Below are 24,043 nucleotides of genomic sequence, written 5' to 3'. Positions count from 1 at the left end.
AAAAATATAATCGTTTGTCTCCTTTGTGACATTAAACTGTAAATCGATTTGTTAATTAGAGAGACCTGTTTAAAAGATTGCTTTATTTATTTTTTAATTTTTTTAAAAACTTTTTTGGCCTATTTTTAATGATTTACATAATGTTGAAGAATGGAAAAGAAGCCAAGCTGGTTTATTAGGCTTATTGACTGCTTGCACAAGACAGATCTGATAGCTTAGTGGGTAAAACATAGGTTTACTGGTCAGCAGGACCCCACAAGGTTGTGGGTTCAAGCCCCAGCATTGGCATGGTAGCATTTTATTTTATTTTTTTAAATATAATCGTTTGTCTCCTTTGTGACATTAAACTGTAAATCGATTTGTTAATTAGAGAGACCTGTTTAAAAGATTGCTTTATTTATTTTTTTTATTTTTTTAAAAACTTGTTTGGCCTATTTTTAATGATTTACATAGTATTAAGGTATGGAAAAGAAGCCATGCTGGTTCATTAGGCTTATTGACTGCTTGCACAAGACAGATCTGATAGCTCAGTGGGTCAAGCATAGGTTTACTGGTCAGCAGGTCCCCACAAGGTTGTGGGTTCAAGCCCCAGCATTGGCATGGTAGTATTTTTTGTTTTGTTTTTTGAAATATTATCGTTTGTCTCCTTTGTGACATTAAACTGTAAATCGATTTGTTAATTAGAAAGACCTGTTTAAAAGATTGCTTTATTTATTTTTTTATTTTTTTTTAAAACATTGTTTGGCCTATTTTTAATGATTTACATAATGTTGAAGAATGGAAAAGAAGCCAAGCTGGTTCATTAGGCTTATTGACTGCTTGCACAAGACAGATCTGATAGCTCAGTGGGTAAAGCATAGGTTTACTGGTCAGTAGGTCCCCACAAGGTTGTGGGTTCAAGCATTGACATGGTAGCATGTTATTTTTTTTTTTTTTTAAATATATTCGTTTGTCTCCTTTGTGACATTAAACTGTAAATCGATTTGTTAATTAGAGAGACCTGTTTAAAAGATTGCTTTATTTATTTTTTAATTTTTTTAAAAACTTTTTTGGCCTATTTTTAATGATTTACATAATGTTGAAGAATGGAAAAGAAGCCAAGCTGGTTTATTAGGCTTATTGACTGCTCGTAACAGACAGATCTGATAGCTTAGTGGGTAAAGCATGGGTTTACTGTTCAGCAGGTCCCCACAAGGTTGTGGGTTCAAGCCCCAGCATTGGCATGGTAGCATTTTATTATTATTTTTTTTTAATATAATCAGTTTGTCTCCTTTGTGACATTAAACTGTAAATCAATTTGTTAATTAGAGAGACCTGTTTAAAAGATTGCTTTATTTATTTATTTATTTATTTATTTATTTATTTATTTATTTATTTATTAATTTTAAAACTTGTTTGGCCTATTTTTAATGAGTTACATAGTGTTGAAGAATGGAAAAGAAGCCAAGCTGGTTCATTAGGCTTATTGACTGCTTGCACAAGACAGATCTGATAGCTCAGTGGGTAAAGCATGGGTTTACTGTTCATCAGGTCCCCACAAGGTTGTAGGTTCAAGCCCCAGCATTGGCATGGCAGCATTTTATTTTTTTTTTTTTAAATATAATCGTTTGTCTCCTTTGTGACATTAAACTGTAAATCGATTTGTTAATTATAGAGACCTGTTTAAAAGATTGCTTTATTTATTTATTTATTTATTTATTTATTTTAAAACTTGTTTGGCCTATTTTTAATGATTTACATAGTGTTGAAGAATGGAAAAGAAGCCAAGCTGGTTTATTAGGCTTATTGACTGCATGCACAAAGCAGATCTGATAGCTTAGTGGGTAAAGCATAGGTTTACTGATCAGCAGGACCCCACAAGGTTGTGGGTTCAAGCATTGGCATGGTAGCATTTTATTTAATTTTTTTTTAAATATATTCGTTTGTCTGACATATATTGTGTGACATTAAACTGTAAATCGATTTGTTAATTAGAGAGACTTGTTTAAAAGATTGCTTTATTTATTTTTTTAATTTTTTTAAAAACTTGTTTGGCCTATTTTTAATGAGTTACATAGTGTTGAAGAATGGAAAAGAAGCCAAGCTGGTTCATTAGGCTTATTGACTGCATGCACAAAACAGATCTGATAGCTTAGTGGGTAAAGCATAGGTTTACTGATCAGCAGGTCCCCACAAGGTTGTGGGTTCAAGCATTGGCATGGTAGCATTTTATTTTTATTTTTTTTAAATATATTCGTTTGTCTCCTTTGTGACATTAAACTGTAAATCGATTTGTTAATTAGAGAGACTTGTTTAAAAGATTGCTTTATTTATTTTTTAATTTTTTTAAAAACTTGTTTGGCCTATTTGTAATGATTTACATAATGTTGAAGAATGGAAAAGAAGCCAAGCTGGTTTATTAGGCTTATTGACTGCGTGCACAAGAGAGATCTGATAGCTCAGTGGGTAAAACATAGGTTTACTGGTCAGCAGGACCCCACAAGGTTGTGGGTTCAAGCCCCAGCATTGGCATGGTAGCATTTTATTTCATTTTTTTAAATATAATCGTTTGTCTCCTTTGTGACATTAAACTGTAAATCGATTTGTTAATTAGAGAGACCTGTTTAAAAGATTGCTTGATTTATTTTTTTTATTTTTTTAAAAACTTGTTTGGCCTATTTTTAATGATTTACATAATGTTGAAGAATGGAAAAGAAGCCAAGCTGGTTCATTAGGCTTATTGACTGCTTGCACAAGACAGATCTGATAGCTCAGTGGGTAAAGCATAGGTTTACTGGTCAGCAGGTCCCCACAAGGTTGTGGGTTCAAGCCCCAGCATTGGCATGGTAGCATTTTATTTTATTTTTTTAAAATATAATCGTTTGTCTCCTTTGTGACATTAAACTGTAAATCGATTTGTTAATTAGAGAGACCTGTTTAAAAGATTGCTTTATTTATTTGTCTTTTTTTTTTTTTTTTTACTTGTTTGGACTTCTTTTAAAATGACTTACATAGTGTTGAAGTATGGAACAGAAGCAATGCTGGTTCATTATTCTTATTTACTGCTTGCACAAGACAGATCTGATAGCTCAGTGGGTAACGCATAGGTTTACTGGTCAGCAAGTCCCCCCAAGGTTGTGGGTTCAAACCCCAGCATTGGCATGGTAGCATTTATTTTATTTTTTTTAAATATAATCGTTTGTCTCCTTTGTGACATTTAACTGTAAATCGATTTGTTATTTAGAGAGACCTGTTTAAAAGATTGCTTTATTTATTTTTAAATTTTTTGAAAAACTTGTTTGGCCTATTTTTAATGATTTACATAATGTTGAAGAATGGAAAAGAAGCCAAGCTGGTTCATTAGGCTTATTGACTGCTTGCAAAAGACAGATCTGATAGCTCAGTGGGTAAATCATGGGTTTACTGTTCAGCAGGTCCCCACAAGGTTGTGGGTTCAAGCCCCAGCATTGGCATGGTAGCATTTTATTATATTTTTTTTTAAATATAATCGTTTGTCTCCTTTGTGACATTAAACTGTAAATCGATTTGTTAATTAGAGAGACCTGTTTAAAAGATTGCTTTATTTATTTTTTAATTTTTTTTTTAAACATTGTTTGGCCTATTTGTAATGATTTACATAATGTTGAAGAATGGAAATGAAGCCAAGCTTGTTCATTAGGCTTATTGACTGCTTGCACAAGACAGATCTGATAGCTCAGTGGGTAAAGCATAGGTTTACTGGTCAGTAGGTCCCCACAAGGTTGTGGGTTCAAGCATTGGCATGGCAGCATTTTTTTCTTTTTTTTTTTTAAATATAATCGTTTGTCTCCTTTGTGACATTAAACTGTAAATCGATTTGTTAATTAGAGAGACCTGTTTAAAAGATTGCTTTATTTATTTTTTTAATTTTTTTAAAAACTTGTTTGGCCTATTTTTAATGATTTACATAATGTTGAAGAATGGAAAAGAAGCCAAGCTGGTTCATTAGGCTTATTGACTGCTTGCACAAGACAGATCTGATAGCTCAGTGGGTAAAGCATAGGTTTACTGGTCAGCAGGTCCCCACAAGGTTGTGGGTTCAAGCCCCATCATTGGCATGGTAGCTTTTTATTTTATTTTTTTAAAATATAATCGTTTGTCTCCTTTGTGACATTAAACTGTAAATCGATTTGTTAATTAGAGAGACCTGTTTAAAAGATTGCTTTATTTATTTGTCTTTTTTTTTTTTTTTTTTACTTGTTTGGACTTCTTTTAAAATGACTTACATAGTGTTGAAGTATGGAACAGAAGCAATGCTGGTTCATTAGGCTTATTTACTGCTTGCACAAGACAGATCTGATAGCTCAGTGGGTAAAGCATAGGTTTACTGGTCAGCAAGTCCCCCCAAGGTTGTGGGTTCAAGCCCCAGCATTGGCATGGTAGCATTTATTTTATTTTTTTTAAATATAATCGTTTGTCTCCTTTGTGACATTTAACTGTAAATCGATTTGTTATTTAGAGAGACCTGTTTAAAAGATTGCTTTATTTATTTTTTTATTTTTTTTAAAAACATTGTTTGGCCTATTTTTAATGATTTACATAATGTTGAAGAATGGAAAAGAAGCCAAGCTGGTTCATTAGGCTTATTGACTGCTTGCACAAGACAGATCTGATAGCTCAGTGGGTAAAGCATAGGTTTACTGGTCAGTAGGTCCCCACAAGGTTGTGGGTTCAAGCATTGACATGGTAGCATGTTATTTTTTTTTTTTTTAAATATATTCGTTTGTCTCCTTTGTGACATTAAACTGTAAATCGATTTGTTAATTAGAGAGACCTGTTTAAAAGATTGCTTTATTTATTTTTTAATTTTTTTAAAAACTTTTTTGGCCTATTTTTAATGATTTACATAATGTTGAAGAATGGAAAAGAAGCCAAGCTGGTTTATTAGGCTTATTGACTGCTCGTAACAGACAGATCTGATAGCTTAGTGGGTAAAGCATGGGTTTACTGTTCAGCAGGTCCCCACAAGGTTGTGGGTTCAAGCCCCAGCATTGGCATGGTAGCATTTTATTATTATTTTTTTTTTAATATAATCAGTTTGTCTCCTTTGTGACATTAAACTGTAAATCAATTTGTTAATTAGAGAGACCTGTTTAAAAGATTGCTTTATTTATTTATTTATTTATTTATTTATTTATTTATTTATTTATTTATTTATTTTAAAACTTGTTTGGCCTATTTTTAATGAGTTACATAGTGTTGAAGAATGGAAAAGAAGCCAAGCTGGTTCATTAGGCTTATTGACTGCTTGCACAAGACAGATCTGATAGCTCAGTGGGTAAAGCATGGGTTTACTGTTCAGCAGGTCCCCACAAGGTTGTAGGTTCAAGCCCCAGCATTGGCATGGCAGCATTTTATTTTATTTTTTTTAAATATAATCGTTTGTCTCCTTTGTGACATTAAACTGTAAATCGATTTGTTAATTATAGAGACCTGTTTAAAAGATTGCTTTATTTATTTATTTATTTATTTATTTTAAAACTTGTTTGGCCTATTTTTAATGAGTTACATAGTGTTGAAGAATGGAAAAGAAGCCAAGCTGGTTCATTAGGCTTATTGACTGCATGCACAAAACAGATCTGATAGCTTAGTGGGTAAAGCATAGGTTTACTGATCAGCAGGACCCCACAAGGTTGTGGGTTCAAGCATTGGCATGGTAGCATTTTATTTAATTTTTTTTTAAATATATTCGTTTGTCTGACATATATTGTGTGACATTAAACTGTAAATCGATTTGTTAATTAGAGAGACTTGTTTAAAAGATTGCTTTATTTATTTTTTAATTTTTTTTAAAACTTGTTTGGCCTATTTTTAATGAGTTACATAGTGTTGAAGAATGGAAAAGAAGCCAAGCTGGTTCATTAGGCTTATTGACTGCATGCACAAAACAGATCTGATAGCTTAGTGGGTAAAGCATAGGTTTACTGATCAGCAGGTCCCCACAAGGTTGTGGGTTCAAGCATTGGCATGGTAGCATTTTATTTTTATTTTTTTTAAATATATTCGTTTGTCTCCTTTGTGACATTAAACTGTAAATCGATTTGTTAATTAGAGGGACTTGTTTAAAAGATTGCTTTATTTATTTTTTTATTTTTTTAAAAACTTGTTTGGCCTATTTGTAATGATTTACATAATGTTGAAGAATGGAAAAGAAGCCAAGCTGGTTTATTAGGCTTATTGACTGCTTGCACAAGACAGATCTGATAGCTCAGTGGGTAAAACATAGGTTTACTGGTCAGCAGGACCCCACAAGGTTGTGGGTTCAAGCCCCAGCATTGGCATGGTAGCATTTTATTTTATTTTTTTAAATATAATCGTTTGTCTCCTTTGTGACATTTAACTGTAAATCGATTTGTTAATTAGAGAGACCTGTTTAAAAGATTGCTTTATTTATTTATTTATTTTTTTAAAAAAACTTGTTTGGCCTATTTTTAATGATTTACATAATGTTGAAGAATGGAAAAGAAGCCAAGCTGGTTCATTAGGCTTATTGACTGCTTGCACAAGACAGATCTGATAGCTCAGTGGGTAAAGCATAGGTTTACTGGTCAGCAGGTCCCCACAAGGTTGTGGGTTCAAGCCCCAGCATTGGCATGGTAGCATTTTATTTTATTTTTTTTAAATATAATCGTTTGTCTCCTTTGTGACATAAAACTGTAAATCGATTTGTTAATTATAGAGACCTGTTTAAAAGATTGCTTTATTTATTTATTTATTTATTTTAAAACTTGTTTGGCCTATTTTTAATGAGTTACATAGTGTTGAAGAATGGAAAAGAAGCCAAGCTGGTTCATTAGGCTTATTGACTGCATGCACAAAACAGATCTGATAGCTTAGTGGGTAAAGCATAGGTTTACTGATCAGCAGGACCCCACAAGGTTGTGGGTTCAAGCATTGGCATGGTAGCATTTTATTTAATTTTTTTTAAAATATATTCGTTTGTCTGACATATATTGTGTGACATTAAACTGTAAATCGATTTGTTAATTAGAGAGACTTGTTTAAAAGATTGCTTTATTTATTTTTAAATTTTTTTTTAAAACATTGTTTGGCATATTTTTAATGATTTACATAATGTTGAAGAATGGAAAAGAAGCCAAGCTGGTTCATTAGGCTTATTGACTGCTTGCACAAGACAGATCTGATAGCTCAGTGGGTAAAGCATAGGTTTACTGGTCAGTAGGTCCCCACAAGGTTGTGGGTTCAAGCATTGGCATGGCAGCATTTTTATCTTTTTTTTTTTTAAATATATTCGTTTGTCTCCTTTGTGACATTAAACTGTAAATCGATTTGTTAATTAGAGAGACCTGTTTAAAAGATTGCTTTATTTATTTTTTTTATTTTTTTAAAAACTTGTTTGGCCTATTTTTAATGATTTACATAATGTTGAAGAATGGAAAAGAAGCCAAGCTGGTTCATTAGGCTTATTGACTGCTTGCACAAGACAGATCTGATAGCTCAGTGGGTAAAGCATAGGTTTACTGGTCAGCAGGTCCCCACAAGGTTGTGGGTTCAAGCCCCAGCATTGGCATGGTAGCATTTTATTTTATTTTTTTAAAATATAATCGTTTGTCTCCTTTGTGACATTAAACTGTAAATCGATTTGTTAATTAGAGAGACCTGTTTAAAAGATTGCTTTATTTATTTGTCTTTTTTTTTTTTTTTTACTTGTTTGGACTTCTTTTAAAATGACTTACATAGTGTTGAAGTATGGAACAGAAGCAATGCTGGTTCATTAGGCTTATTTACTGCTTGCACAAGACAGATCTGATAGCTCAGTGGGTAACGCATAGGTTTACTGGTCAGCAAGTCCCCCCAAGGTTGTGGGTTCAAGCCCCAGCATTGGCATAGTAGCATTTATTTTATTTTTTTTAAATATAATCGTTTGTCTCCTTTGTGACATTTAACTGTAAATCGATTTGTTATTTAGAGAGACCTGTTTAAAAGATTGCTTTATTTATTTTTAAATTTTTTGAAAAACTTGTTTGGCCTATTTTTAATGATTTACATAATGTTGAAGAATGGAAAAGAAGCCAAGCTGGTTCATTAGGCTTATTGACTGCTTTGATAAGACAGATCTGATAGCTCAGTGGGTAAAGCATAGGTTTACTGGTCAGCAGGTCCCCACAAGGTTGTGGGTTCAAGCCCCAGCATTGGCATGGTAGTATTTTTTGTTTTGTTTTTTGAAATATTATCGTTTGTCTCCTTTGTGACATTAAACTGTAAATCGATTTGTTAATTAGAAAGACCTGTTTAAAAGATTGCTTCAATTATTATTATTATTTTTTTTTTACTTGTTTGGCCTATTTTTAATGAGTTACAAAGTGTTGAAGAATGGAAAAGAAGCCAAGCTGGTTCATTAGGCTTATTGACTGCTTGCACAAGACAGATCTGATAGCTTAGTGGGTAAAGCATAGGTTTACTGGTCAGTAGGTCCCCACAAGGTTGTGGGTCCCAGCATTGGCATGGTAGCATGTTATTTTTTTTTTTTTTAAATATAATCGTTTGTCTCCTTTGTGACATTTAACTGTAAATCGATTTGTTAATTAGAGAGACTTGTTTAAAAGATTGCTTTATTTATTTTTAAATTTTTTTAAAAACTTGTTTGGCCTATTTTTAATGATTTACATAATGTTGAAGAATGGAAAAGAAGCCAAGGTGGTTCATTAGGCTTATTGACTGCTTGCAGAAGACAGATCTTATAGCTCAGTGGGTAAAGCATGGGTTTACTGTTCAGCAGGTCCCAACAAGGTTGTGGGTTCAAGCCCCAGCATTAGCATGGTAGCATTTTATTTTATTTTTTTTAAATATAATCGTTTGTCTCCTTTGTGACATTAAACTGTAAATCGATTTGTTAATTAGAGAGACCTGTTTAAAAGATTGCTTTATTTATTTGTCTTTTTTTTTTTTTTTTACTTGTTTGGACTTCTTTTAAAATGACTTACATAGTGTTGAAGTATGGAACAGAAGCAATGCTGGTTCATTAGGCTTATTTACTGCTTGCACAAGACAGATCTGATAGCTCAGTGGGTAACGCATAGGTTTACTGGTCAGCAAGTCCCCCCAAGGTTGTGGGTTCAAGCCCCAGCATTGGCATGGTAGCATTTATTTTATTTTTTTTTAAATATAATCGTTTGTCTCCTTTGTGACATTTAACTGTAAATCGATTTGTTATTTAGAGAGACCTGTTTAAAAGATTGCTTTATTTATTTTTAAATTTTTTGAAAAACTTGTTTGGCCTATTTTTAATGATTTACATAATGTTGAAGAATGGAAAAGAAGCCAAGCTGGTTCATTAGGCTTATTGACTGCTTGCAAAAGACAGATCTGATAGCTCAGTGGGTAAAGCATGGGTTTACTGTATAGCAGGTCCCCACAAGGTTGTGGGTTCAAGCATTGGCATGGTAGCATTTTATTATATTTTTTTTAAATATAATCGTTTGTCTCCTTTGTGACATTAAACTGTAAATCGATTTGTTAATTAGAGAGACCTGTTTAAAAGATTGCTTTATTTATTTTTTAATTTTTTTTTAAAACATTGTTTGGCATATTTTTAATTATTTACATAATGTTGAAGAATGGAAAAGAAGCCAAGCTGGTTCATTAGGCTTATTGACTGCTTGCACAAGACAGATCTGATAGCTCAGTGGGTAAAGCATAGGTTTACTGGTCAGTAGGTCCCCACAAGGTTGTGGGTTCAAGCATTGGCATGGCAGCATTTTTTTCTTTTTTTTTTTTAAATATAATCGTTTGTCTCCTTTGTGACATTAAACTGTAAATCGATTTGTTAATTAGAGAGACCTGTTTAAAAGATTGCTTTATTTATTTTTTTTTATTTTTTTTTAAACTTTTTTGGCCTATTTTTAATGATTTACATAATGTTGAAGAATGGAAAAGAAGCCAAGCTGGTTTATTAGGCTTATTGACTGCTTGCACAAGACAGATCTGATAGCTCAGTGGGTAAAACATAGGTTTACTGGTCAGCAGGACCCCACAAGGTTGTGGGTTCAAGCCCCAGCATTGGCATGGTAGGATTTTATTTTATTTTTTTAAATATAATCGTTTGTCTCCTTTGTGACATTAAACTGTAAATCGATTTGTTAATTAGAGAGACCTGTTTAAAAGATTGCTTTATTTATTTTTTTTATTTCTTTAAAAACTTGTTTGGCCTATTTTTAATGATTTACATAATGTTGAAGAATGGAAAAGAAGCCAAGCTGGTTCATTAGGCTTATTGACTGCTTGCACACGACAGATCTGATAGCTCAGTGGGTAAAGCATGGGTTTACTGTTCAGCAGGTCCCCACAAGGTTGTGGGTTCAAGCCCCAGCATTGGCATGGTAGCATTTATTATTATTTTTTTTTAATATAATCGTTTGTCTCCTTTGTGACATTAAACTGTAAATCGATTTGTTAATTAGAGAGACCTGTTTAAAAGACTGCTTTATTTATTTGTCTTTTTATATATTTTTTTTACTTGTTTGGCCTTCTTTTAAAATGATTTACATAGTGTTAAGGTATGGAAAAGAAGCCATGCTGGTTCATTTGGCTTATTGACTGCTTGCACAAGATAAATCTGATAGCTCAGTGGGTCAAGCATAGGTTTACTGGTCAGCAGGTCCCCACAAGCTTGTGGGTTCAAGCCCCAGCATTGGCATAGTAGCATTTTATTTTATTTTTTTTTAAATATAATCGTTTGTCTCCTTTGTGAAATTCAACTGTAAATCGATTTGTTAATTAGAGAGACCTGTTTAAAAGATTGCTTTATTTATTTGTCTTTTTTTTTTTTTTTTTTACTTGTTTGGCCTTCTTTTAAAATGATTTACATAGTGTTGAAGAATGTAAAAGAAGCCATGCTGGTTCATTAGGCTTATTGACTGCTTGCACAAGACAGATCTGATAGCTCAGTGGGTAAAGCATAGGTTTACTGGTCAGCAGGTCCCCCCAAGGTTGTTGGTTCAAGCCCCAGCATTGGCATGGTAGCATTTATTATTATTTTTTTAAATATAATCGTTTGTCTCCTTTGTGACATTAAACTGTAAATCGATTTGTTAATTAGAGAGACCTGTTTAAAAGATTGCTTTATTGCTTTATTTATTTATTAATTTTAAAACTTGTTTGGCCTATTTTTAATGAGTTACATAGTGTTGAAGAATGGAAAAGAAGCCAAGCTGGTTCATTAGGCTTATTGACTGCTTGCACAAGACAGATCTGATAGCTCAGTGGGTAAAGCATGGGTTTACTGTTCAGCAGGTCCCCACAAGGTTGTGGGTTCAAGCCCCAGCATTGGCATGGTAGCATTTATTATTATTTTTTTTTTAATATAATTGTTTGTATCCTTTGTGACATTAAACTGTAAATCGATTTGTTAATTAGAGAGACCTGTTTAAAAGATTGCTTTATTTATTTGTCTTTTTTTTTTTTTTTTACTTGTTTGGCCTTCTTTTAAAATGATTTACATAGTGTTGAAGAATGTAAAAGAAGCCATGCTGGTTCATTAGGCTTATTGACTGCTTGCACAAGACAGATCTGATAGCTCAGTGGGTAAAGCATAGGTTTACTGGTCAGCAGGTCCCCCCAAGGTTGTTGGTTCAAGCCCCAGCATTGGCATGGTAGCATTTATTATTATTTTTTTAAATATAATCGTTTGTCTCCTTTGTGACATTAAACTGTAAATCGATTTGTTAATTAGAGAGACCTGTTTAAAAGATTGCTTTATTGCTTTATTTATTTATTAATTTAAAAACTTGTTTGGCCTATTTTTAATGAGTTACATAGTGTTGAAGAATGGAAAAGAAGCCAAGCTGGTTCATTAGGCTTATTGACTGCTTGAACAAGACAGCTCTGATAGCTCAGTGGTTAAAGCATAGGTTTACTGTTCAGCAGGTCCCCACAAGGTTGTGGGTTCAAGCCCCAGCATTGACATGGTAGTATTTTTTGTTTTGTTTTTTGAAATATTATCGTTTGTCTCCTTTGTGACATTAAACTGTAAATCGATTTGTTAATTAGAGAGACCTGTTTAAAAGATTGCTTTATTTATTTGTCTTTTTATATATATTTTTTTACTTGTTTGGCCTTCTTTTAAAATGATTTACATAGTGTTAAGGTATGGAAAAGAAGCCATGCTGGTTCATTAGGCTTATTGACTGCTTGCACAAGACAGATCTTATAGCTCAGTGGGTAAAGCATGGGTTTACTGTTCAGCAGGTCCCCACAAGGTTGTGGGTTCAAGCCCCAGCATTGGCATGGTAGCATTTATTATTATTTTTTTTTAATATAATCGTTTGTCTCCTTTGTGACATTAAACTGTAAATCGATTTGTTAATTAGAGAGACCTGTTTAAAAGATTGCTTTATTTATTTTTTTATTTTTTTAAAAACTTGTTTGGCCTATTTTTAATGAGTTACATAGTGTTGAAGAACGGAATGAAGAACGGAAAAGAAGCCAAGCTGGTTCATTAGGCTTATTGACTGCTTGCACAAGACGGATCTGATAGCTCAGTGGGTAAAGCATAGGTTTACTGCTCAGCAGGTCACCACAAGGTTGTGGGTTCAAGCCCCAGCATTGGCATGCTAGTATTTTTTGTTTTGTTTTTTTGAAATATTATCGTTTGTCTTCTTTGTGACATTAAACTGTAAATAGATTTGTTAATTAGAGAGACCTGTTTAATAGATTGCTTCAATTATTATTATTATTTTTTTTTACTTGTTTGGCCTATTTTTAATGAGTTACAAAGTGTTGAAGTATGGAAAAGAAGCCAAGCTGGTTCATTAGGCTTATTGACTGCTTGCACAAGACAGATCTGATAGCTCAGTGTGTAAAGCATAGGTTAACTGTTCAGCAGGTCCCCACAAGGGTGTGGGTTCAAGCTCCAGCATTGGCATGGTAGCATTTTATTTTATTTTTTTTATATATAATTGTTTGTATCCTTTGTGACATTAAACTGTAAATCGATTTGTTAATTAGAGAGACCTGTTTAAAAGATTGCTTTATTTATTTGTCTTTTTTTTTTTTTTGCTTGTTTGGCCTATTTTTAATGAGTTACATAGTGTTGAAGAATGGAAAAGAAGCCAAGCTGGTTCATTAGGCTTATTGACTGCTTAAACAAGACAGCTCTGATAGCTCAGTGGGTAAAGCATAGGTTTACTGTTCAGCAGGTCCCCACAAGGTTGTGGGTTCATGCCCCAGCATTGACATGGTAGTATTTTTTGTTTTGTTTTTTGAAATATTATCGTTTGTCTCCTTTGTGATATTAAACTGTAAATCGATTTGTTAATTAGAGAGACCTGTTTAAAAGACTGCTTTATTTATTTGTCTTTTTATATATTTTTTTTACTTGTTTGGCCTTCTTTTAAAATGATTTACATAGTGTTAAGGTATGGAAAAGAAGCCAAGCTGGTTCATTAGGCTTATTGACTGCTTGCACAAGACAGATCTGATAGCTCAGTGGGTAAAGCATGGGTTTACTGTTCAGCAGGTCCCCACAAGGTTGTGGGTTCAAGCCCCAGCATTGGCATGGTAGCATTTATTTTTATTTTTTTTAATATAATCGTTTGTCTCCTTTGTAACATTAAACTGTGAATCGATTTGTTAATTAGAGAGACCTGTTTACAAGATTGCTTTATTTATTTGTCTTTTTTTTTTTTTTTTTTACTTGTTTGGACTTCTTTTAAAATGAGTTACATAGTGTTGAAGTATGGAAAAGAAGCAATGCTGGTTCATTAGGCTTATTGACTGCTTGCACAAGACAGATCTAATAGCTCAGTGGGAAACGCATAGGTTTATTGGTCAGCAAGTCCCCACAAGGTTGTGGGTTCAAGCCCCAGCATTGGCATGGTAGCATTTATTTATTTATTTTTTAAATATAATCGTTTGTCTCCTTTGTGACATTTAACTGTAAATTGATTTGTTAATTAGAGAGACCTGTTTAAAAGATTGCTTTATTTATTTTTAAATTTTTTAAAAAACTTGTTTGGCCTATTTTTAATGATTTACATAATGTTGAAGAATGGAAAAGAAGCCAAGCTGGTTCATTAGGCTTATTGACTGCATGCACAAAACAGATCTGATAGCTTAGTGGGTAAAGCATAGGTTTACTGATCAGCAGGTCCCCACAAGGTTGTGGGTTCAAGCATTGGCATGGTAGCATTTTTTTTTTTTTTTTTTTTTAAATATAATCGTTTGTCTCCTTTGTAACATTAAACTGTAAATCGATTTGTTAATTAGAGAGACCTGTTTACAAGATTGCTTTATTTATTTATTTATTTATTTATTTATTTATTTATTTATTTATTTATTTATTTATTTATTTTAAAACTTGTTTGGCCTATTTTTAATGATTTACATAATGTTGAAGAATGGAAAAGAAGCCAAGCTGGTTTATTAGGCTTATTGACTGCTTGCACAAGACAGATCTGATAGCTTATTGGTTATAACATAGGTTTACTGGTCAGCAGGTCCCCACAAAGTTGTGGGTTCAAGCCCCAGCATTGGCATGGTAGCATTTTATTTATTTTTTTTTAAATATAATCGTTTGTCTCCTTTGTGACATTAAACTGTAAATCGATTTGTTAATTAGAGAGACCTGTTTAAAAGATTGCTTTATTTATTTATTTATTTATTTATTTATTTTAAAACTTGTTTGGCCTATTTTTAATGAGTTACATAGTGTTGAAGAATGGAAAAGAAGCCAAGCTGGTTCATAAGGCTTATTGACTGCTTGCACCAGACAGATCTGATAGCTCAGTGGGTAAAGCATATGTTTACTGGTCAGCAGGTCCCCACAAGGTTGTGGGTTCAAGCCCCAGCATTGGCATGGTAGCATTTGTTATTATTTTTTTAAATATAATGGTTTGTCTCCTTTGTGACATTAAACTGTAAATCGATTTGTTAATTAGCGAGACCTGTTTAAAAGATTGCTTTATTTATTTATTTATTAATTTTAAAACTTGTTTGGCCTATTTTTAATGAGTCACATAGTGTTGAAGAATGGAAAAGAAGCCAAGCTGGTTCATTAGGCTTATTGACTGCTTGAACAAGACAGATCTGATAGCTCAGTGGATAAAGCATAGGTTAACTGTTCAGCAGGTCCCCACAAGGTTGTGGGTTCAAGCTCCAGCATTGGCATGGTAGCATTTTATTTTATTTTTTTAAATATAATTGTTTGTATCCTTTGTGACATTAAACTGTAAATCGATTTGTTAATTAGAGAGACCTGTTTAAAAGATTGCTTTATTTATTTGTCTTTTTTTTATTTTTTACTTGTTTGGCCTTCTTTTAAAATGATTTACATAGTGTTGAAGAATGTAAAAGAAGCCATGCTGGTTCATTAGGCTTATTGACTGCTTGCACAAGACAGATCTGATAGCTCAGTGGGTAAAGCATAGGTTTACTGGTCAGCAGGTCCCCCCAAGGTTGTTGGTTCAAGCCCCAGCATTGGCATGGTAGCATTTATTATTATTTTTTTAAATATAATCGTTTGTCTCCTTTGTGACATTAAACTGTAAATCGATTTGTTAATTAGAGAGACCTGTTTAAAAGATTGCTTTATTGCTTTATTTATTTATTAATTTTAAAACTTGTTTGGCCTATTTTTAATGAGTTACATAGTGTTGAAGAATGGAAAAGAAGCCAAGCTGGTTCATTAGGCTTATTGACTGCTTGCACAAGACAGATCTGATAGCTCAGTGGGTAAAGCATGGGTTTACTGTTCAGCAGGTCCCCACAAGGTTGTGGGTTCAAGCCCCAGCATTGGCATGGTAGCATTTTTTGTTTTGTTTTTGAAATATTATCGTTTGTCTCCTTTGTGACATTAAACTGTAAATCGATTTGTTAATTAGAGAGACCTGTTTAAAAGATTGCTTTATTTATTTGTCTTTTTATATATTTTTTTTTACTTGTTTGGCCTTCTTTTAAAATGATTTACATAGTGTTAAGGTATGGAAAAGAAGCCATGCTGGTTCATTAGGCTTATTGACTGCTTGCACAAGACAGATCTTATAGCTCAGTGGGTAAAGCATGGGTTTACTGTTCAGCAGGTCCCCACAAGGTTGTGGGTTCAAGCCCCAGCATTGGCATGGTAGCATTTATTATTATTTTTTTTTAATATAATCGTTTGTCTCCTTTGTGACATTAAACTGTAAATCGATTTGTTAATTAGAGAGACCTGTTTAAAAGATTGCTTTATTTATTTTTTTATTTTTTTAAAAACTTGTTTGGCCTATTTTTAATGAGTTACATAGTGTTGAAGAACGGAATGAAGAACGGAAAAGAAGCCAAGCTGGTTCATTAGGCTTATTGACTGCTTGCACAAGACGGATCTGATAGCTCAGTGGGTAAAGCATAGGTTTACTGCTCAGCAGGTCACCACAAGGTTGTGGGTTCAAGCCCCAGCATTGGCATGCTAGTATTTTTTGTTTTGTTTTTTTGAAATATTATCGTTTGTCTTCTTTGTGACATTAAACTGTAAATAGATTTGTTAATTAGAGAGACCTGTTTAATAGATTGCTTCAATTATTATTATTATTTTTTTTTACTTGTTTGGCCTATTTTTAATGAGTTACAAAGTGTTGAAGTATGGAAAAGAAGCCAAGCTGGTTCATTAGGCTTATTGACTGCTTGCACAAGACAGATCTGATAGCTCAGTGTGTAAAGCATAGGTTAACTGTTCAGCAGGTCCCCACAAGGGTGTGGGTTCAAGCTCCAGCATTGGCATGGTAGCATTTTATTTTATTTTTTTTAAATATAATTGTTTGTATCCTTTGTGACATTAAACTGTAAATCGATTTGTTAATTAGAGAGACCTGTTTAAAAGATTGCTTTATTTATTTGTCTTTTTTTTTTTTTTGCTTGTTTGGCCTATTTTTAATGAGTTACATAGTGTTGAAGAATGGAAAAGAAGCCAAGCTGGTTCATTAGGCTTATTGACTGCTTAAACAAGACAGCTCTGATAGCTCAGTGGGTAAAGCATAGGTTTACTGTTCAGCAGGTCCCCACAAGGTTGTGGGTTCAAGCCCCAGCATTGACATGGTAGTATTTTTTGTTTTGTTTTTTGAAATATTATCGTTTGTCTCCTTTGTGATATTAAACTGTAAATCGATTTGTTAATTAGAGAGACCTGTTTAAAAGACTGCTTTATTTATTTGTCTTTTTATATATTTTTTTACTTGTTTGGCCTTCTTTTAAAATGATTTACATAGTGTTAAGGTATGGAAAAGAAACCAAGCTGGTTCATTAGGCTTATTGACTGCTTGCACAAGACAGATCTGATAGCTCAGTGGGTAAAGCATGGGTTTACTGTTCAGCAGGTCCCCACAAGGTTGTGGGTTCAAGCCCCAGCATTGGCATGGTAGCATTTATTATTATTTTTTTTTAAATATAATTGTTTGTATCCTTTGTGACATTAAACTGTAAATCGATTTGTTAATTAGAGAGACCTGTTTAAAAGATTGCTTTATTCATTTGTCTTTTTTTTTTTTTTTACTTGTTTGGCCTTCTTTTAAAATGATTTACATAGTGTTGAAGAATGTAAAAGAAGCCATGCTGGTTCATTAGGCTTATTGACTGCTTGCACAAGACAGATCTGATAGCTCAGTGGGTAAAGCATAGGTTTACTGGTCAGCAGGTCCCCCCAAGGTTGTTGGTTCAAGCCCCAGCATTGGCATGGTAGCATTTATTATTATTTTTTTAAATATAATCGTTTGTCTCCTTTGTGACATTAAACTGTAAATCGATTTGTTAATTAGAGAGACCTGTTTAAAAGATTGCTTTATTGCTTTATTTATTTATTAATTTAAAAACTTGTTTGGCCTATTTTTAATGAGTTACATAGTGTTGAAGAATGGAAAAGAAGCCAAGCTGGTTCATTAGGCTTATTGACTGCTTGAACAAGACAGCTCTGATAGCTCAGTGGTTAAAGCATAGGTTTACTGTTCAGCAGGTCCCCACAAGGTTGTGGGTTCAAGCCCTAGCATTGACATGGTAGTATTTTTTGTTTTGTTTTTTGAAATATTATCGTTTGTCTCCTTTGTGACATTAAACTGTAAATCGATTTGTTAATTAGAGAGACCTGTTTAAAAGATTGCTTTATTTATTTGTCTTTTTATATATATTTTTTTACTTGTTTGGCCTTCTTTTAAAATGATTTACATAGTGTTAAGGTATGGAAAAGAAGCCATGCTGGTTCATTAGGCTTATTGACTGCTTGCACAAGACAGATCTTATAGCTCAGTGGGTAAAGCATGGGTTTACTGTTCAGCAGGTCCCCACAAGGTTGTGGGTTCAAGCCCCAGCATTGGCATGGTAGCATTTATTATTATTTTTTTTTAATATAATCGTTTGTCTCCTTTGTGACATTAAACTGTAAATCGATATGTTAATTAGAGAGACCTGTTTAAAAGATTGCTTTATTTATTTTTTAATTTTTTAAAAAACTTGTTTGGCCTATTTTTAATGAGTTACATAGTGTTGAAGAACGGAATGAAGAACGGAAAAGAAGCCAAGCTGGTTCATTAGGCTTATTGACTGCTTGCACAAGACGGATCTGATAGCTCAGTGGGTAAAGCATGGGTTTACTGTTCAGCAGGTCCCCACAAGGTTGTGGGTTCAAGCCCCAGCATTGGCATGGTAGCATTTATTATTATTTTTTTTTAATATAATCGTTTGTCTCCTTTGTGACATTAAACTGTAAATCGATTTGTTAATTAGAGAGACCTGTTTAAAAGATTGCTTTATTTATTTTTTAATTTTTTTAAAAACTTGTTTGGCCTATTTTTAATGAGTTACATAGTGTTGAAGAACGGAATGAAGAACCGAAAAGAAGCCAAGCTGGTTCATTAGGCTTATTGACTGCTTGCACAAGACGGATCTGATAGCTCAGTGGGTAAAGCATAGGTTTACTGCTTAGCAGGTCACCACAAGGTTGTGGGTTCAAGCCCCAGCATTGGCATGCTAGTATTTTCTGTTTTGTTTTTTTGAAATATTATCATTTGTCTTCTTTGTGACATTAAACTGTAAATAGATTTGTTAATTAGAGAGACCTGTTTAATAGATTGCTTCAATTATTATTATTATTTTTTTTTACTTGTTTGGCCTATTTTTAATGAGTTACATAGTGTTGAAGAATGGAAAAGAAGCCAAGCTGGTTCATTAGGCTTATTGACTGCTTGAACAAGACAGCTCTGATAGCTCAGTGGGTAAAGCATAGGTTTACTGTTCAGCAGGTCCCCACAAGGTTGTGGGTTCAAGCCCCAGCATTGACATGGTAGTATTTTTTGTTTTGTTTTTTGAAATATTATCGTTTGTCTCCTTTGTGACATTAAACTGTAAATCGATTTGTTAATTAGAGAGACCTGTTTAAAAGATTGCTTTATTTATTTGTCTTTTTATATATTTTTTTTTACTTGTTTGGCCTTCTTTTAAAATGATTTACATAGTGTTAAGGTATGGAAAAGAAGCCATGCTGGTTCATTAGGCTTATTGACTGCTTGCACAAGACAGATCTTATAGCTCAGTGGGTAAAGCATGGGTTTACTGTTCAGCAGGTCCCCACAAGGTTGTGGGTTCAAGCCCCAGCATTGGCATGGTAGCATTTATTATTATTTTTTTTTAATATAATCGTTTGTCTCCTTTGTGACATTAAACTGTAAATCGATTTGTTAATTAGAGAGACCTGTTTAAAAGATTGCTTTATTTATTTATTTAATTATTAATTTTAAAACTTGTTTGGCCTATTTTTAATGAGTTACATAGTCTTGAAGAACGGAAAAGAAGCCAAGCTGGTTCATTAAGCTTATTGACTGCTTGCACAAGACAGATGTGATAGCTCAGTGGGTAAAGCATAGGTTTACTGGTCAGTAGGTCCCCACAAGGTTGTGGGTTCAAGCCCCAGCATTGGCATGGTAGCATTTTATATATATATTTTTTTAAATATAATTGTTTGTCTCCTTTGTGACATTAAACTGTAAATCGATTTGTTAATTAGAGAGACCTGTTTAAAAGATTGCTTTATTATTCTTTAATTTAAAAAAAAACTTGTTTGGCATATTTTTAATGATTTACATAATGTTGAAGAATGGAAAAGAAGCCAAGCTGGTTCATTAGGCTTATTGACTGCTTGCACAAGACAGATCTAATAGCTCAGTGGGTAAAGCATAGGTTTACTGGTCAGCAGGTCCCCACAAGGTTGTGGGTTCAAGCATTGGCATTGTAGCATTTTATTTTATTTTTTTTAAATATAATCGTTTGTCTCCTTTATGACATTCAACTGTAAATCGATTTGTAAATTAGAGAGACCTGTTTAAAAGATTGCTTTATTTATTTTTAAATTTTTTAAAAAACTTGTTTGGCCTATTTTTAATGATTTACATAATGTTGAAGAATGGAAAAGAAGCCAAGCTGGTTTATTAGGCTTATTGACTGCTTGCACAAGACAGATCTGATAGCTTATTGGGTATAACATAGGTTTACTGGTCAGCAGGTCCCCACAAAGTTGTGGGTTCAAGCCCCAGCATTGGCATGGTAGCATTTTATTTATTTTTTTTTAAATATAATCGTTTGTCTCCTTTGTGACATTAAACTGTAAATCGATTTGTTAATTAGAGAGACCTGTTTAAAAGATTGCTTTATTTATTTATTTATTTATTTATTTATTTATTTATTTATTTATTTTAAAACTTGTTTGGCCTATTTTTAATGAGTTACATAGTGTTGAAGAATGGAAAAGAAGCCAAGCTGGTTCATAAGGCTTATTGACTGCTTGCACCAGACAGATCTGATAGCTCAGTGGGTAAAGCATATGTTTACTGGTCAGCAGGTCCCCACAAGGTTGTGGGTTCAAGCCCCAGCATTGGCATGGTAGCATTTGTTATTATTTTTTTAAAATATAATGGTTTGTCTCCTTTGTGACATTAAACTGTAAATCGATTTGTTAATTAGCGAGACCTGTTTAAAAGATTGCTTTATTTATTTATTTATTAATTTTAAAACTTGGTTGGCCTATTTTTAATGAGTCACATAGTGTTGAAGAATGGAAAAGAAGCCAAGCTGGTTCATTAGGCTTATTGACTGCTTGAACAAGACAGATCTGATAGCTCAGTGGATAAAGCATAGGTTAACTGTTCAGCAGGTCCCCACAAGGTTGTGGGTTCAAGCTCCAGCATTGGCATGGTAGCATTTTATTTTATTTTTTTAAATATAATTGTTTGTATCCTTTGTGACATTAAACTGTAAATCGATTTGTTAATTAGAGAGACCTGTTTAAAAGATTGCTTTATTTATTTGTCTTTTTTTTTTTTTTTTTACTTGTTTGGCCTTCTTTTAAAATGATTTACATAGTGTTGAAGAATGTAAAAGAAGCCATGCTGGTTCATTAGGCTTATTGACTGCTTGCACAAGACAGATCTGATAACTCAGTGGGTAAAGCATAGGTTTACTGGTCAGCAGGTCCCCCCAAGGTTGTTGGTTCAAGCCCCAGCATTGGCATGGTAGCATTTATTATTATTTTTTTAAATATAATCGTTTGTCTCCTTTGTGACATTAAACTGTAAATCGATTTGTTAATTAGAGAGACCTGTTTAAAAGATTGCTTTATTGCTTTATTTATTTATTAATTTAAAAACTTGTTTGGCCTATTTTTAATGAGTTACATAGTGTTGAAGAATGGAAAAGAAGCCAAGCTGGTTCATTAGGCTTATTGACTGCTTGAACAAGACAGCTCTGATAGCTCAGTGGGTAAAGCATAGGTTTACTGTTCAGCAGGTCCCCACAAGGTTGTGGTTTCAAGCCCCAGCATTGACATGGTAGTATTTTTTATTTTGTTTTTTGAAATATTATCGTTTGTCTCCTTTGTGACATTAAACTGTAAATCGATTTGTTAATTAGAGAGACCTGTTTAAAAGATTGCTTTATTTATTTGTCTTTTTATATATTTTTTTTTACTTGTTTGGCCTTCTTTTAAAATGATTTACATAGTGTTAAGGTATGGAAAAGAAGCCATGCTGGTTCATTAGGCTTATTGACTGCTTGCACAAGACAGATCTGATAGCTCAGTGGGTAAAGCATAGGTTTACTGGTCAGCAGGTCCCCCCAAGGTTGTTGGTTCAAGCCCCAGCATTGGCATGGTAGCATTTATTATTATTTTTTTAAATATAATCGTTTGTCTCCTTTGTGACATTAAACTGTAAATCGATTTGTTAATTAGAGAGACCTGTTTAAAAGATTGCTTTATTGCTTTATTTATTTATTAATTTAAAAACTTGTTTGGCCTATTTTTAATGAGTTACATAGTGTTGAAGAATGGAAAAGAAGCCAAGCTGGTTCATTAGGCTTATTGACTGCTTGCACAAGACAGATGTGATAGCTCAGTGGGTAAAGCATAGGTTTACTGGTCAGTAGGTCCCCACAAGGTTGTGGGTTCAAGCCCCAGCATTGGCATGGTAGCATTTTATATATATATTTTTTTAAATATAATTGTTTGTCTCCTTTGTGACATTAAACTGTAAATCGATTTGTTAATTAGAGAGACCTGTTTAAAAGATTGCTTTATTTATTCTTTAATTTAAAAAAAAACTTGTTTGGCATATTTTTAATGATTTACATAATGTTGAAGAATGGAAAAGAAGCCAAGCTGGTTCATTAGGCTTATTGACTGCTTGCACAAGACAGATCTAATAGCTCAGTGGGTAAAGCATAGGTTTACTGGTCAGCAGGTCCCCACAAGGTTGTGGGTTCAAGCATTGGCATGGTAGCATTTTATTTTATTTTTTTTAAATATAATCGTTTGTCTCCTTTATGACATTCAACTGTAAATCGATTTGTAAATTAGAGAGACCTGTTTAAAAGATTGCTTTATTTATTTTTAAATTTTTTAAAAAACTTGTTTGGCCTATTTTTAATGATTTACATAATGTTGAAGAATGGAAAAGAAGCCAAGCTGGTTTATTAGGCTTATTGACTGCTTGCACAAGACAGATCTGATAGCTTATTGGGTATAACATAGGTTTACTGGTCAGCAGGTCCCCACAAAGTTGTGGGTTCAAGCCCCAGCATTGGCATGGTAGCATTTTATTTATTTTTTTTTAAATATAATCGTTTGTCTCCTTTGTGACATTAAACTGTAAATCGATTTGTTAATTAGAGAGACCTGTTTAAAAGATTGCTTTATTTATTTATTTATTAATTTTAAAACTTGTTTGGCCTATTTTTAATGAGTCACATAGTGTTGAAGAATGGAAAAGAAGCCAAGCTGGTTCATTAGGCTTATTGACTGCTTGAACAAGACAGATCTGATAGCTCAGTGGATAAAGCATAGGTTAACTGTTCAGCATTTCCCCACAAGGTTGTGGGTTCAAGCTCCAGCATTGGCATGGTAGCATTTTATTTTATTTTTTTAAATATAGTTGTTTGTATCCTTTGTGACATTAAACTGTAAATCGATTTGTTAATTAGAGAGACCTGTTTAAAAGATTGCTTTATTTATTTGTCTTTTTTTTTTTTTTTTTACTTGTTTGGCCTTCTTTTAAAATGATTTACATAGTGTTGAAGAATGTAAAAGAAGCCATGCTGGTTCATTAGGCTTATTGACTGCTTGCACAAGACAGATCTGATAGCTCAGTGGGTAAAGCATAGGTTTACTGGTCAGCAGGTCCCCCCAAGGTTGTTGGTTCAAGCCCCAGCATTGGCATCGTAGCATTTATTATTATTTTTTTAAATATAATCGTTTGTCTCCTTTGTGACATTAAACTGTAAATCGATTTGTTAATTAGAGAGACCTGTTTAAAAGATTGCTTTATTGCTTTATTTATTTATTAATTTAAAAACTTGTTTGGCCTAGTTTTAATGAGTTACATAGTGTTGAAGAATGGAAAAGAAGCCAAGCTGGTTCATTAGGCTTATTGACTGCTTGAACAAGACAGCTCTGATAGCTCAGTGGGTAAAGCATAGGTTTACTGTTCAGCAGGTCCCCACAAGGTTGTGGGTTCAAGCCCCAGCATTGACATGGTAGTATTTTTTGTTTTGTTTTTTGAAA

This window comes from Silurus aristotelis (assembly GCF_946808225.1).
Source record: "Silurus aristotelis genome assembly, chromosome: 8".
Taxonomy (NCBI): domain Eukaryota; kingdom Metazoa; phylum Chordata; class Actinopteri; order Siluriformes; family Siluridae; genus Silurus; species Silurus aristotelis.
The sequence above is the reverse complement of the archived record's forward strand: the minus strand, read 5'-3'. Positions refer to the sequence as shown.